Source organism: Rhipicephalus microplus, unplaced genomic scaffold (genome assembly GCF_043290135.1).
Source record: "Rhipicephalus microplus isolate Deutch F79 unplaced genomic scaffold, USDA_Rmic scaffold_117, whole genome shotgun sequence".
In the NCBI taxonomy this organism is placed as follows: Eukaryota; Metazoa; Arthropoda; class Arachnida; order Ixodida; family Ixodidae; genus Rhipicephalus; species Rhipicephalus microplus.
Genome location: NW_027464689.1, coordinates 82,501 through 95,000, shown reverse-complemented (window position 1 = coordinate 95,000; position 12,500 = coordinate 82,501). Strand labels below are relative to the sequence as shown.

General features: G+C 61.5%; 1 non-coding gene across 1 annotated transcript; it reads left to right on the top strand.

Annotated features, from left to right (window-relative positions):
- The first annotated feature begins 9,365 nt into the window (after positions 1 to 9,365).
- On the top strand, positions 9,366 to 11,180 carry LOC142790600 (small subunit ribosomal RNA). Its single transcript, XR_012889630.1, has one exon. It is a non-coding gene; the product is annotated as a small subunit ribosomal RNA (ribosomal RNA).
- Positions 11,181 to 12,500: the final 1,320 nt, after the last annotated feature.

Here is a 12,500-nt window from a genome sequence, read left to right as displayed (position 1 = left end):
GCGCGCGTGTTACAGAGAGATATGCCCAAACGCATGAAAGTGTACGCAGGTGTCCTAAGGCAGTTTTTTTTTTTTCCTCATTTTGATGTCGCCCCGGCTGACGCGGTTTTCGTTTTTCCGTGCCGCCCCGGCTGACGCGGTTTTCGTTTTTCCGTGCCGCCCCGGCTGACGCAGTTTTTGCGCCGCCCCGGCTGACGCGGTTTTCGCGCCGCCCCGGCTGACGCGGTTTTCGCGCCGCCCCGGCTGACGCGGTTTTTGCGTCGCCCCGGCTGACGCGGTTCGGACTTTGCACTTTTTGGCTCACCCCGGCTGGCGGCCCACTCACTCGATCGCCAGGTCTGTTTGCCCCGGTGGTTCCACCGCCAGGCTTAAGCGCGAACTTTTTTTGTTTGTTTTCTTTTGATTAAGCGCAAGCTTTTTTCTTTGTTTTCTTTTGATTAAGCGCGGGCTTTTTTCTTTGTTTTTTTTTTGATTTCGCCCCGGCAGACGCGGTTTTTGCGCCGCCCCGGCTGACGCGGTTTTTGCCGCCCCGGCTGACGCAGTTCGGACTTAGCACTTTTCGGCTGTGCCTGGCTGGCGGCCCACTCACTCGATCGCCATGTCTGTTTGCCACAGTTTTCCCGGTGGTGCCGCACCCGGGCTCGCCCCGGCTGACGCAGTTTTCGCGCCGCCCCGGCTGACGCGGTTTCGTGCCGCCCCGGCAGACGCGGTTTTCGCGCCGCCCCGGCTGACGCGGTTTCGTGCCGCCCCGGCAGACGCAGTTCGGACTTAGCACTTTTCGGCTGTGCCTGGCTGGCGGCCCACTCACTCAATCGCCATGTCTGTTTGCCACAGTTTTCCCGGTGGTGCCGCACCCGGGCTCGCCCCGGCTGACGCAGTTTTCGCGCCGCCCCGGCTGACGCGGTTTCGTGCCGCCCCGGCAGACGCGGTTTTCGCGCCGCCCCGGCTGACGCGGTTTCGTGCCGCCCCGGCAGACGCAGTTCGGACTTAGCACTTTTCGGCTGTGCCTGGCTGGCGGCCCACTCACTCGATCGCCATGTCTGTTTGCCACAGTTTTTCCCGGTGGTGCCGCACCCGGGCTCGCCCCGGCTGACGCAGTTTTCGCGCCGCCCCGGCTGACGCGGTTTCGTGCCGCCCCGGCAGACGCGGTTTTCGCGCCGCCCCGGCTGACGCGGTTTCGTGCCGCCCCGGCAGACGCAGTTCGGACTTAGCACTTTTCGGCTGTGCCTGGCTGGCGGCCCACTCACTCGATCGCCATGTCTGTTTGCCACAGTTTTCCCGGTGGTGCCGCACCCGGGCTCGCCCCGGCTGACGCAGTTTTCGCGCCGCCCCGGCTGACGCGGTTTCGTGCCGCCCCGGCAGACGCGGTTTTCGCGCCGCCCCGGCTGACGCGGTTTCGTGCCGCCCCGGCAGACGCAGTTCGGACTTAGCACTTTTCGGCTGTGCCTGGCTGGCGGCCCACTCACTCAATCGCCATGTCTGTTTGCCACAGTTTTCCCGGTGGTGCCGCACCCGGGCTCGCCCCGGCTGACGCAGTTTTCGCGCCGCCCCGGCTGACGCGGTTTCGTGCCGCCCCGGCAGACGCGGTTTTCGCGCCGCCCCGGCTGACGCGGTTTCGTGCCGCCCCGGCAGACGCAGTTCGGACTTAGCACTTTTCGGCTGTGCCTGGCTGGCGGCCCACTCACTCGATCGCCATGTCTGTTTGCCACAGTTTTCCCGGTGGTGCCGCACCCGGGCTCGCCCCGGCTGACGCAGTTTTCGCGCCGCCCCGGCTGACGCGGTTTCGTGCCGCCCCGGCAGACGCGGTTTTCGCGCCGCCCCGGCTGACGCGGTTTCGTGCCGCCCCGGCAGACGCAGTTCGGACTTAGCACTTTTCGGCTGTGCCTGGCTGGCGGCCCACTCACTCAATCGCCATGTCTGTTTGCCACAGTTTTCCCGGTGGTGCCGCACCCGGGCTCGCCCCGGCTGACGCAGTTTTCGCGCCGCCCCGGCTGACGCGGTTTCGTGCCGCCCCGGCAGACGCGGTTTTCGCGCCGCCCCGGCTGACGCGGTTTCGTGCCGCCCCGGCAGACGCAGTTCGGACTTAGCACTTTTCGGCTGTGCCTGGCTGGCGGCCCACTCACTCGATCGCCATGTCTGTTTGCCACAGTTTTCCCGGTGGTGCCGCACCCGGGCTCGCCCCGGCAGACGCGTTTTTTTTTTTCTTTCGCCCCGGCTGACGCAGTTTTCGCGCCGCCCCGGCTGACGCGGTTTCGTGCCGCCCCGGCAGACGCGGTTTTTTGCGCCGCCCCGGCTGACGCGGTTTTTGCCGCCCCGGCTGACGCAGTTCGGACTTGGCACTTTTCGGCTGTGCCTGGCTGGCGGCCCACTCACTCGATCGCCATGTCTGTTTGCCACAGTTTTCCCGGTGGTGCCGCACCCGGGCTCGCCCCGGCTGACGCAGTTTTCGCGCCGCCCCGGCTGACGCGGTTTCGTGCCGCCCCGGCAGACGCGGTTTTCGCGCCGCCCCGGCTGACGCGGTTTCGTGCCGCCCCGGCAGACGCAGTTCGGACTTAGCACTTTTCGGCTGTGCCTGGCTGGCGGCCCACTCACTCGATCGCCATGTCTGTTTGCCACAGTTTTCCCGGTGGTGCCGCACCCGGGCTCGCCCCGGCTGACGCAGTTTTCGCGCCGCCCCGGCTGACGCGGTTTCGTGCCGCCCCGGCAGACGCGGTTTTCGCGCCGCCCCGGCTGACGCGGTTTCGTGCCGCCCCGGCAGACGCAGTTCGGACTTAGCACTTTTCGGCTGTGCCTGGCTGGCGGCCCACTCACTCGATCGCCATGTCTGTTTGCCACAGTTTTCCCGGTGGTGCCGCACCCGGGCTCGCCCCGGCAGACGCGTTTTTTTTTTTCTTTCGCCCCGGCTGACGCAGTTTTCGCGCCGCCCCGGCTGACGCGGTTTCGTGCCGCCCCGGCAGACGCGGTTTTTTTGCGCCGCCCCGGCTGACGCGGTTTTTGCCGCCCCGGCTGACGCAGTTCGGACTTGGCACTTTTTGGCTGAGCCTGGCTGGTGGCCCACTCACTCGATCGCCATGTCTGTTAGCCACAGTTTTCCCGGTGGTGCCGCACCCGGGCTCGCCCCGGCTGACGCAGTTTTCGCGCCGCCCCGGCAGAGGCGGTTTTCGCGCCGCCCCGGCTGACGCGGTTTTTGCCGCCCCGGCTGACGCAGTTCGGACTTAGCACTTTTTGGGCTGAGCCTGGCTGGCGGCCCACTCACTCGATCGCCATGTCTGTTTGCCACAGTCTTCCCGGTGGTGCCGCACCCAGGCTCGCCCCGGCAGACGCGTTTTTTTTTTCTTTCGCCCCGGCAGACGTGGTTCCCCCCCCCCTTTTCGCTCGCCCCGGCTGACGAGGTTTTCGCGCCGCCCCGGCTGACGCAGTTTTCGCGCCGCCCCGGCTGACGCGGTTTCGTGCCGCCCCGGCTGACGCGGTTTTCGCGCCGCCCCGGCTGACGCGGTTTTTGCGTCGCCCCGGCTGACACGGTTCGGACTTTGCACTTTTCGGCTGTGCCTGGCTGGCGGCCCACTCACTCGATCGCCATGTCTGTTTGCCACAGTTTTCCCGGTGGTGCCGCACCCGGGCTTGCCCCGGCAGACGCGTTTTTTTTTTCTTTCGCCCCGGCTGACGCAGTTTTCGCCCCGCCCCGGCTGACGCGGTTTCGTGCCGCCCCGGCAGACGCGGTTTTTTGCGCCGCCCCGGCTGACGCGGTTTTTGCCGCCCCGGCTGACGCAGTTCGGACTTTGCACTTTTTGGCTGAGCCTGGCTGGCGGCCCACTCACTCGATCGCCATGTCTGTTTGCCACAGTTTTCCCGGTGGTGCCGCACCCGGGCTCGCCCCGGCAGACGCGTTTTTTTTTTTCCTTCGCCCCGGCAGACGTGGTTCCCCCCCCCCCTCCGTCTTTCTTTTTGTTTTTTTTTTCGCCGCGGCTGAAGTGGATTTTTCGGTGCCTCGACGCCCCGGTAGTCGCGGTTTTTCCGTTTCCGCACGGCCCCGGCTGACGCTGCTCGGTCACAGTCGCCTTTTGTGAGGATTGCAGACTTCTTGAGCGCGGGTGTTTTTTTTTGTTGTTGTTGTTGTTTTATTACGCATTCGCTCCAGCAGACGCTGTTTAGACTTTTTGTTTCCTCTTTTATCCTGCGACGAGGTGACGAGGTTTATTCGGTGCCCCGCCGCCCCGGCTGAAGTGATTTTTCCTGTCCCGTGCCGCCCCGGCTGACGCGGTTGGGACTTCGCGTTTGTTCGGCCGCCACGGGTTTTGGCGCACTCGCTCGGTTGTTTGTTGTTGCCACTTGTTGCGAACCCAGGTTTCTTGAGCGAGCGCGGGCGTTTTTTCTTCCTTTCTTTCTTTGTTCTATGTGTTAGCGAATCGGCCTTTAATATCACACGAGGACTCACAACCAACAATTTTCAGTTTGAAGTGTAAAAAATCTGCAGGTGTTGACGTAACTGACTTGCCCCGTACCCTTGAGTACATCCATGAAGTTCTCGTAGTACTACTAAATCGCATTATTCCAAGTGGAGAAATTCCCATAAACTTGCAAACCTCTACACGAAAATCGGTGCGCGTGATAAAGTTGAAAATTATCGTCCGATATCAAATGTGCCTTCTATAACACAAATTCTAGGAAAAAAAAAAACACTTGTTCGCCGTTTTCTGCGCCGTGACTGGCAGCACTCCGGCGAAGCGAAACGGGGTCGATTCGAGCACGATATCGGCGTCTTTCGACGTGCTCGCCGGCGACCGTCGCACGAGTACGTCGCACGAGCGCGTCTGCCGGGGCGCCGTTTGCGAAGCCGACGCAAAAGTGGGAACCGCCGCTCGGATGATCGCCGCTTTCGGCAGAGTGAGTGTTGGCACTCCGGGGAAGCGAAACAGCGTGAATGCGCCCACGAAATCGGCGTATTTTGAAGTGCCCGCCGGCGACCGTCGCACGAGTACGGTAAACCGCGTCAGCCGGGGCGTAGTTCGGGACGCCGACGAAAAAGTGGGAAGCGCAACTCGGATCTTCGCCGTTTTTGCAGGAGTGAGTGGCGGCCCTCCTGCGAGACCAAGAAGCATCGATTCGTGCACGAATTCGGCGCCTTTCGACGTGATCGCCGGCGACCGTCGCTCGAGTAGGGCAAACCGCGTCTGCCGGGGCGGGCTTCGGGACGCCGATGCGAAAGTGGGAAACGCTGCTCGGATGTTCGCCGTTTTTGGCCGAGTGAGTGCTGGCACTCGGGCGAAGCCAAACGGGGCCGATTACGGCACGATATCGGCGTCTTTCGACGTGCCCGGCGGCGACCGTCGCACGAGTACGGTAAACCGCGTCAGCCCGGGCGGAGTTCGGGACGCCGATGCGAAAGTGGAGAACGCCGCTCGGATCTTCGCCGTTTTTGGAGGAGTGAGTGGCGGCACTCCGGAGAAGCCAAGGAGCGCCAATTAGCGCACGATATCGGCGTCTTTCGACGCGCTCGCCGGCGACCGTCGCACGAGTAGGGCAAACCGCGTCTGCCGGGGCGGGGTTTACGACGCCGACGCAAAAGTGGGAACCGCCGCTCGGATGTTGGCCGTTTTTGGCAGAGTGAGTGCTGGCACACCGGCGACGCGAAAGAGCGCGAAAGCGCCCACGAAAGTGGCGTATTTGGACGTGCTTGACGGCGACCGCTGCAGGAGTACGAAAAACCACGTCAGCCGGGGCGAGCGACCCACGGCGGTCTGGGTGCTTATCGCTGCTATTATAGGGGCACCCCGGCAGACGCAGAAAAAAAAAATTTTTTTTCGACCTTCTTTTTTGCTGGTCGAGCTCGGGTAACCCAGGTCGCAATGGGAGCCGCGCACGAAAGCGGCGTCGCGAGACGCGTTCGCGGTCGCTAGTCGCACGAGCTCGGCAACCGCGTCAGCCGGCGCGGAGTTCGGGATGCCGACGGCTAAGTGGGTACCGCTGCTCGGATGTTCGCCGTTTTTGGCCGAGTGAGTGCTGGCACTCCGGCGAAGCGAAACGGGGCCGATTCGGGCACGATATCGGCGTATTTCGACGTGCTCGCCGGCGACCGTCGCACGAGTACGGCAAAGCGCGTCTGCCGGGGCGAGGTTTGCGATGCCGACGAAAAAGTGGGAAGCGCCGCTCGGATCTTCGCCGTTTTTGCAGGAGTGAGTGGCGGCCCTCCTGCGAGACCAAGAAGCATCGACTCGCGCACGATATCGGTGTCTTTCGACGTGCCCGCCGGCCACCGCCGCACGAGTACGGCAAACCGCGTATGCCGGGGCGGGGTTGGCGACGCCGACGCAAAAGTGGGAACCGCCACTAGGATGTTCGCCGTTTTTGGCAGAGTGAGTGCTGGCACACCGGCGACGCGAAAGAGCGCGAAAGCGCCCACGAAAGTGGCGTATTTGGACGTGCTTGATGGCGACCGCTGCAGGAGTACGAAAAACCACGTCAGCCGGGGCGAGCGACCCACGGCGGTCTGGGTGCTTATCGCTGCTATTATAGGGGCACCCCGGCAGACGCAGAAAAAAAAAATTTTTTTTCGACCTTCTTTTTTGCTGGTCGAGCTCGGGTAACCCAGGTCGCAATGGGAGCCGCGCACGAAAGCGGCGTCGCGAGACGCGTTCGCGGTCGCTAGTCGCACGAGCTCGGCAACCGCGTCAGCCGGCGCGGAGTTCGGGATGCCGACGGCTAAGTGGGTACCGCTGCTCGGATGTTCGCCGTTTTTGGCCGAGTGAGTGCTGGCACTCCGGCGAAGCGAAACGGGGCCGATTCGGGCACGATATCGGCGTATTTCGACGTGCTCGCCGGCGACCGTCGCACGAGTACGGCAAAGCGCGTCTGCCGGGGCGAGGTTTGCGATGCCGACGAAAAAGTGGGAAGCGCCGCTCGGATCTTCGCCGTTTTTGCAGGAGTGAGTGGCGGCCCTCCTGCGAGACCAAGAAGCATCGACTCGCGCACGATATCGGTGTCTTTCGACGTGCCCGCCGGCCACCGCCGCACGAGTACGGCAAACCGCGTATGCCGGGGTGGGGTTGGCGACGCCGACGCAAAAGTGGGAACCGCCACTAGGATGTTCGCCGTTTTTGGCAGAGTGAGTGCTGGCACTCCGGCGAAGCGAAAGAGCGCGAATGCGCCCACGAAAGTGGCGTGTTTGGACGTGCTTGACGACGACCACCGCAGGAAAACGAAAAACCACGTCAGCCGGGGCGAGCGACCCATGGCGGTCTGGGTGCTTATCGCTGCTATTATAGGGGCACCCCGGCAGACGCAAAAAAAAAAAATTTTTTTTCGACATTCTTTTTTGCTCGTCGACCTCGGGTGACCCAGGTCGCAGTGGGAGCCGCGCACGAAAGCGGCGTCGCGAGACGGCTTCGCGGTCGCTAGTCGCACGAGCTCGGCAACCGCGTCTGCCGGGGCGGAGTTCGGGACGCCGACGGCTAAGTGGGAACCGCCGCTCGGATGTTCGCCGTTTGTGGCCGAGTGAGTGCTGGCACTCCGGCGAAGCCAAACGGGGCCGATTCCGGCACGATATCGGCGTCTTTCTACGTGCTCGCCGGCGACCGTCGCACGAGTACGGCAAAGTGCGTCTGCCGGGGCGGGGTTTGCGACGCGTACGCAATAGTGAGAACCGTCGCTCGGATGTTCGTCGTCTTTCGCCGAGCCAGTGCTGGCACTCCGGCGAAGCCGAACGGAGCCGATTCGGGCACGATATCGGCGTCTTTCCACGTGCTCGCCGGCGACCGTCGCACGAGTACGGTAAACCGCGTCAGCCGGGGCGGAGTTCGGGACGCCGATGCGAAAGTGGGAAGCGCCGCTCGGATCTTCGCCGTTTTTGGAGGAGTCAGTGGCGGCACTCCGGTGAAGCCAAGGTGCGCCAATTCGCGCACGATATCGGCGTCTTTCGACGTGCCCGCCGGCCACCGTCGCACGAGTACGGCAAACCTCGTCTGCCGGGGCGGGGTTTGCGACGCCGACGCAAAAGTGGGAACCGCCGCTCGGATGTTCGCCGTTTTTGGCAGAGTGAGTGCTGGCACTCCGGCGAAGCGAAAGAGCGTGAATGCGCCCACGAAAGTAGCGTATTTGGACGTGCTTGACGGCGACCGCCGCAGGAGTACGAAAAACCACGTCAGCCGGGGCGAGCGACCCACGGCGGTCTGGGTGCTTATCGCTGCTATTATAGGGGCACCCCGGCAGACGCAGAAAGAAAAAAAAAAAAAAATGGGGACATGGCGTGCGTCACCGTGCGGCTTCGCAGCGTTGCCGAAGTCGCCGAGCCCTTCGACTGAGCCGAACGGCGGACAGGGAACGTTGGTCGGCCGTTCTAACCTGTCGGTGCCACGCCGAGACGTCGTTAAGGAAAACCGCGTCGTGGGCCTCTACGACGCCGTCGAGTCGTTGTACGTTTGGTGTCCAGCGTGTCGGCGGCGAGTAGCGGACACGTCGTTCACGACTTCGGTCTTTCGCAGTCGACGCGAACTTGCGGAGAGTCGTGGTGCCTCACGTTTTCGGCAGAAACCGCGGCGGAATTTTCCCGTGCGTGCGCGCACGACCTCGGTGCTGTGCCGTCAGCGTAGTGTTGCACAAACTCGTGGCCTACCCAAGGTGCGGTACGTTTGCGGCCGTATCCTCGGTGGGAATTTCGTGAGTAGGGTCGCAAATTCTACGACCTCGGCGGGTTTGAGAGCGACGTAGACTTGTGGCACGCTCAACGTGCCACACGTTTCGGGGCACACCCGCGGTGAAATTTTCTCGAGTACGCTCGTATTAGTGCCCAAGGAGGTCTGGGTACTTATCGCTGCTATTATGTGGGGGTTCTCGTGAGCGGCGTACGCGAAAGCGACCGGGTGTCTGATATGCGGCGGGCTTCGGCCTCGTCAAGCGTGTCCTCGGGTCTGCTCCAGGGGAATCCACGGCAGTCGTCTGCAGCCTCATCCGCTTGATGCGTTAGGGGCTGGTTGTCGGACGGTGCCGTTTTACCACGATATCGAGGTGTGTTCCGTGTCGTCCTCGGGCGATTCAGATGCGAAAGCGCCGAAGACGCGGGCGTGACCCGTCGTCTGGCGGCTTTGCAGTCTCGGCTCCGTTGCTAGTTCCGGCCGGTCCACCGACAGTGCAGCGGGCTTGGGCAACCCGCACGGCGCGACCGAGTCGATGCAACGAAAAAGAGCGAGCATGAACGTGCTTCTTGCCGCACGGCTCCCACTCGTCTTTCGGGAAGGTTGTGCCGTAGCGAGCTCGAACGCCGTCATCTCGGAGTGCAAAATAAGCGTGTTGGGGCGCCTGAAGGTGGCCTCCGCCGCACACAGACTGCGTCCGGCCCGCCGAAGGCGAGGACGGACGCGCAGTCGAACGATTACCTGGTTGATCCTGCCAGTAATCATATGCTTGTCTCAAAGATTAAGCCATGCATGTCTAAGTACATGCCGAAATAAGGCGAAACCGCGAATGGCTCATTAAATCAGTTATGGTTCCTTAGATCGTTTCTTCCTACTTGGATAACTGTGGCAATTCTAGAGCTAATACATGCAGTGAGCCTGGAGCCCTTTGGGTAACGGGTGCTTTTATTAGACCAAGATCGATCGGGTTTCGGCCCGTATTGTGTGGTGACTCTGGATAACTTTGTGCTGATCGCATGGCCACGAGCCGGCGACGTTTCTTTCAAGTGTCTGCCTTATCAACTTTCGATGGTAGGTTACTTGCTTACCATGGTTGTTACGGGTAACGGAGAATCAGGGTTCGATTCCGGAGAGGGAGCCTGAGAAACGGCTACCACATCCAAGGAAGGCAGCAGGCGCGCAAATTACCCACTCCCGGCACGGGGAGGTAGTGACGAAAAATAACAATACGGGACTCTTTTGAGGCCCCGTAATTGAAATGAGTACACTCTAAATCCTTTAACGAGGATCAATTGGAGGGCAAGTCTGGTGCCAGCAGCCGCGGTAATTCCAGCTCCAATAGCGTATACTAAAGCTGCTGCGGTTAAAAAGCTCGTAGTTGGATCTCAGTTCCAGACGAGTAGTGCATCTACCCGATGCGACGGCTCGGACTGAACATCATGCCGGTTCTTTCTTGGTGCACTTCATTGTGTGCCTCGAGATGGCCGGTGCTTTTACTTTGAAAAAATTAGAGTGCTCAACGCAGGCGAGTCGCCTGAATAAACTTGCATGGAATAATAGAACAAGACCTCGTTTCTGTTCTGTTGGTTTTTGGAATACGAGGTAATGATTAAGAGGGACGGACGGGGGCATTCGTATTGCGGCGCTAGAGGTGAAATTCTTGGACCGTCGCAAGACGAACTACTGCGAAAGCATTTGCCAAGAATGTTTTCATTGATCAAGAACGAAAGTCAGAGGTTCGAAGGCGATCAGATACCGCCCTAGTTCTGACCATAAACGATGCCAACCAGCGATCCGCCTGAGTTACTCAAATGACTCGGCGGGCAGCTTCCGGGAAACCAAAGTATTTGGGTTCCGGGGGAAGTATGGTTGCAAAGCTGAAACTTAAAGGAATTGACGGAAGGGCACCACCAGGAGTGGAGCCTGCGGCTTAATTTGACTCAACACGGGAAAACTTACCCGGCCCGGACACTGGGAGGATTGACAGATTGAGAGATCTTTCTTGATTCGGTGGATGGTGGTGCATGGCCGTTCTTAGTTGGTGGAGCGATTTGTCTGGTTAATTCCGATAACGAACGAGACTCTAGCCTATTAAATAGGTGCGGGGTTCCCAGCACCTTACAACCTTCTTAGAGGGACAAGCGGCTCCTAGCCGCACGAAACAGAGCAATAACAGGTCTGTGATGCCCTTAGATGTCCGGGGCCGCACGCGCGCTACACTGAAGGAAGCAGCGTGTCTTTATCCCTGTCTGAAAAGACTGGGTAACCCGTGGAACTTCTTTCGTGATTGGGATAGGGGCTTGCAATTGTTCCCCTTGAACGAGGAATTCCCAGTAAGCGCGAGTCATAAGCTCGCGTTGATTACGTCCCTGCCCTTTGTACACACCGCCCGTCGCTACTACCGATTGAATGATTTAGTGAGGTCTTCGGACCGATGTCCGGCGCGGCCTTTCGGTTGCGCCGGTCTGTTGGAAAGATGACCAAACTTGATCATTTAGAGGAAGTAAAAGTCGTAACAAGGTTTCCGTAGGTGAACCTGCGGAAGGATCATTAACGGATTGTGAAGGGTGAGCGCCTCAGCTGCGTCTGCGCCCGACACTTTCTGCCGCTGACCCCGTTTGGACGCGGGGTCGGCTTTTCCCCACGGGGCTGCCTGAATGTGGAGCGGCACCCCGTGACAAATTGTTGCGCCCAGCGGACGCCAACACCGCGACCTTGGACGGTCGGCCAGGTGGCGGACGCGGGTACAAACGGCGCAACGCACTCATAGGTCGGCTTTCGACCCGCCACTGCACCGTGGCTCGAAGCGCTCGAAATGCGCGACCCGACCGCTGCGGGACCGCCTAGTACTGTAAACAGGAGCGGCGGAGCGCGAACGGCGAGTCGTGGTTACGTCGGTAGAAGGCGAGGCTGCGCGTTCCCGAAACGCCAGCCGAGTGCCCTCCCGACCGTTCGAGCGTGCAAGAACGAGACCCGACAATCGCGCGGCGACTGCCAAGTACGAGAGGAACGGCACAAGCGTCGGCGGTCGGTCAAGGAACTGGCGATGTGACGGGTCCGCTGTGCACCAGTGCATACCGTCCCGCCGTCCGCGGCAAGCGCCTCCGCGTCCTCGGGTGACGGAGGCTGCCGGTCGGTTCTTGCAGGCGAGGGATCTCGCTGGCACCGGTTCGCGTTGACGCGCGGCCGGTCATGGCACGGCGATGCGACGGCCGAGGTGCGCAGTACTCGATGGAGGAACCGCACGCTCCGATGACCGTCCCGCCCTCCGCGGCGTATGCGTACCGACCGTAATGGTTGCAGCAGCGCCGGCCGGCTTTTGAATTCGCCACACGAAACACGGTGCGAGATCGCGGTTAGGGGAGCGTCGACGTTGCCAGGCGTTTTGCTTGCTGCCGAGGGAAAGGCGGCACGGCCACGTCGCGCTCGTCGCGATTAGCGGGTCTGCGCGCTTTGGGAAGGTGCCGCAACGACTTGCCGAAAGAGGAAGCACGGAAGAACGAGGGACTTGGACGTCCCGACAATTGAACGCACTTGCGGCCAGGCCCTTGCTGGCTTCGTTCTTCCGCCTCGAGTAGGCTCGTACGCGGCTCCGGCGCCGAAAGTGGTCCTTGGCACCGACTTCGGTGGACGTGGGAAGTGCCGCGCAAGTACGGCGCGCCTGGCTCCACCTGTTGGCTAAAGTAGGCAGCCGGATCGGCATTTTGGTGTGCGGTGGCAAACCGTGGATGCGAAAAAAGCTTGTGCGATTTCGTGGAACAAAAAGCGGGGGTCCCCCTTTTTATGCGGAGGAGACCGACCCGCCTGCCGTGGTGAACCGCGACGCCACGGTAAAAACGGGAGAGGCTTGTCGATGGGACCGTGCATCCCGCG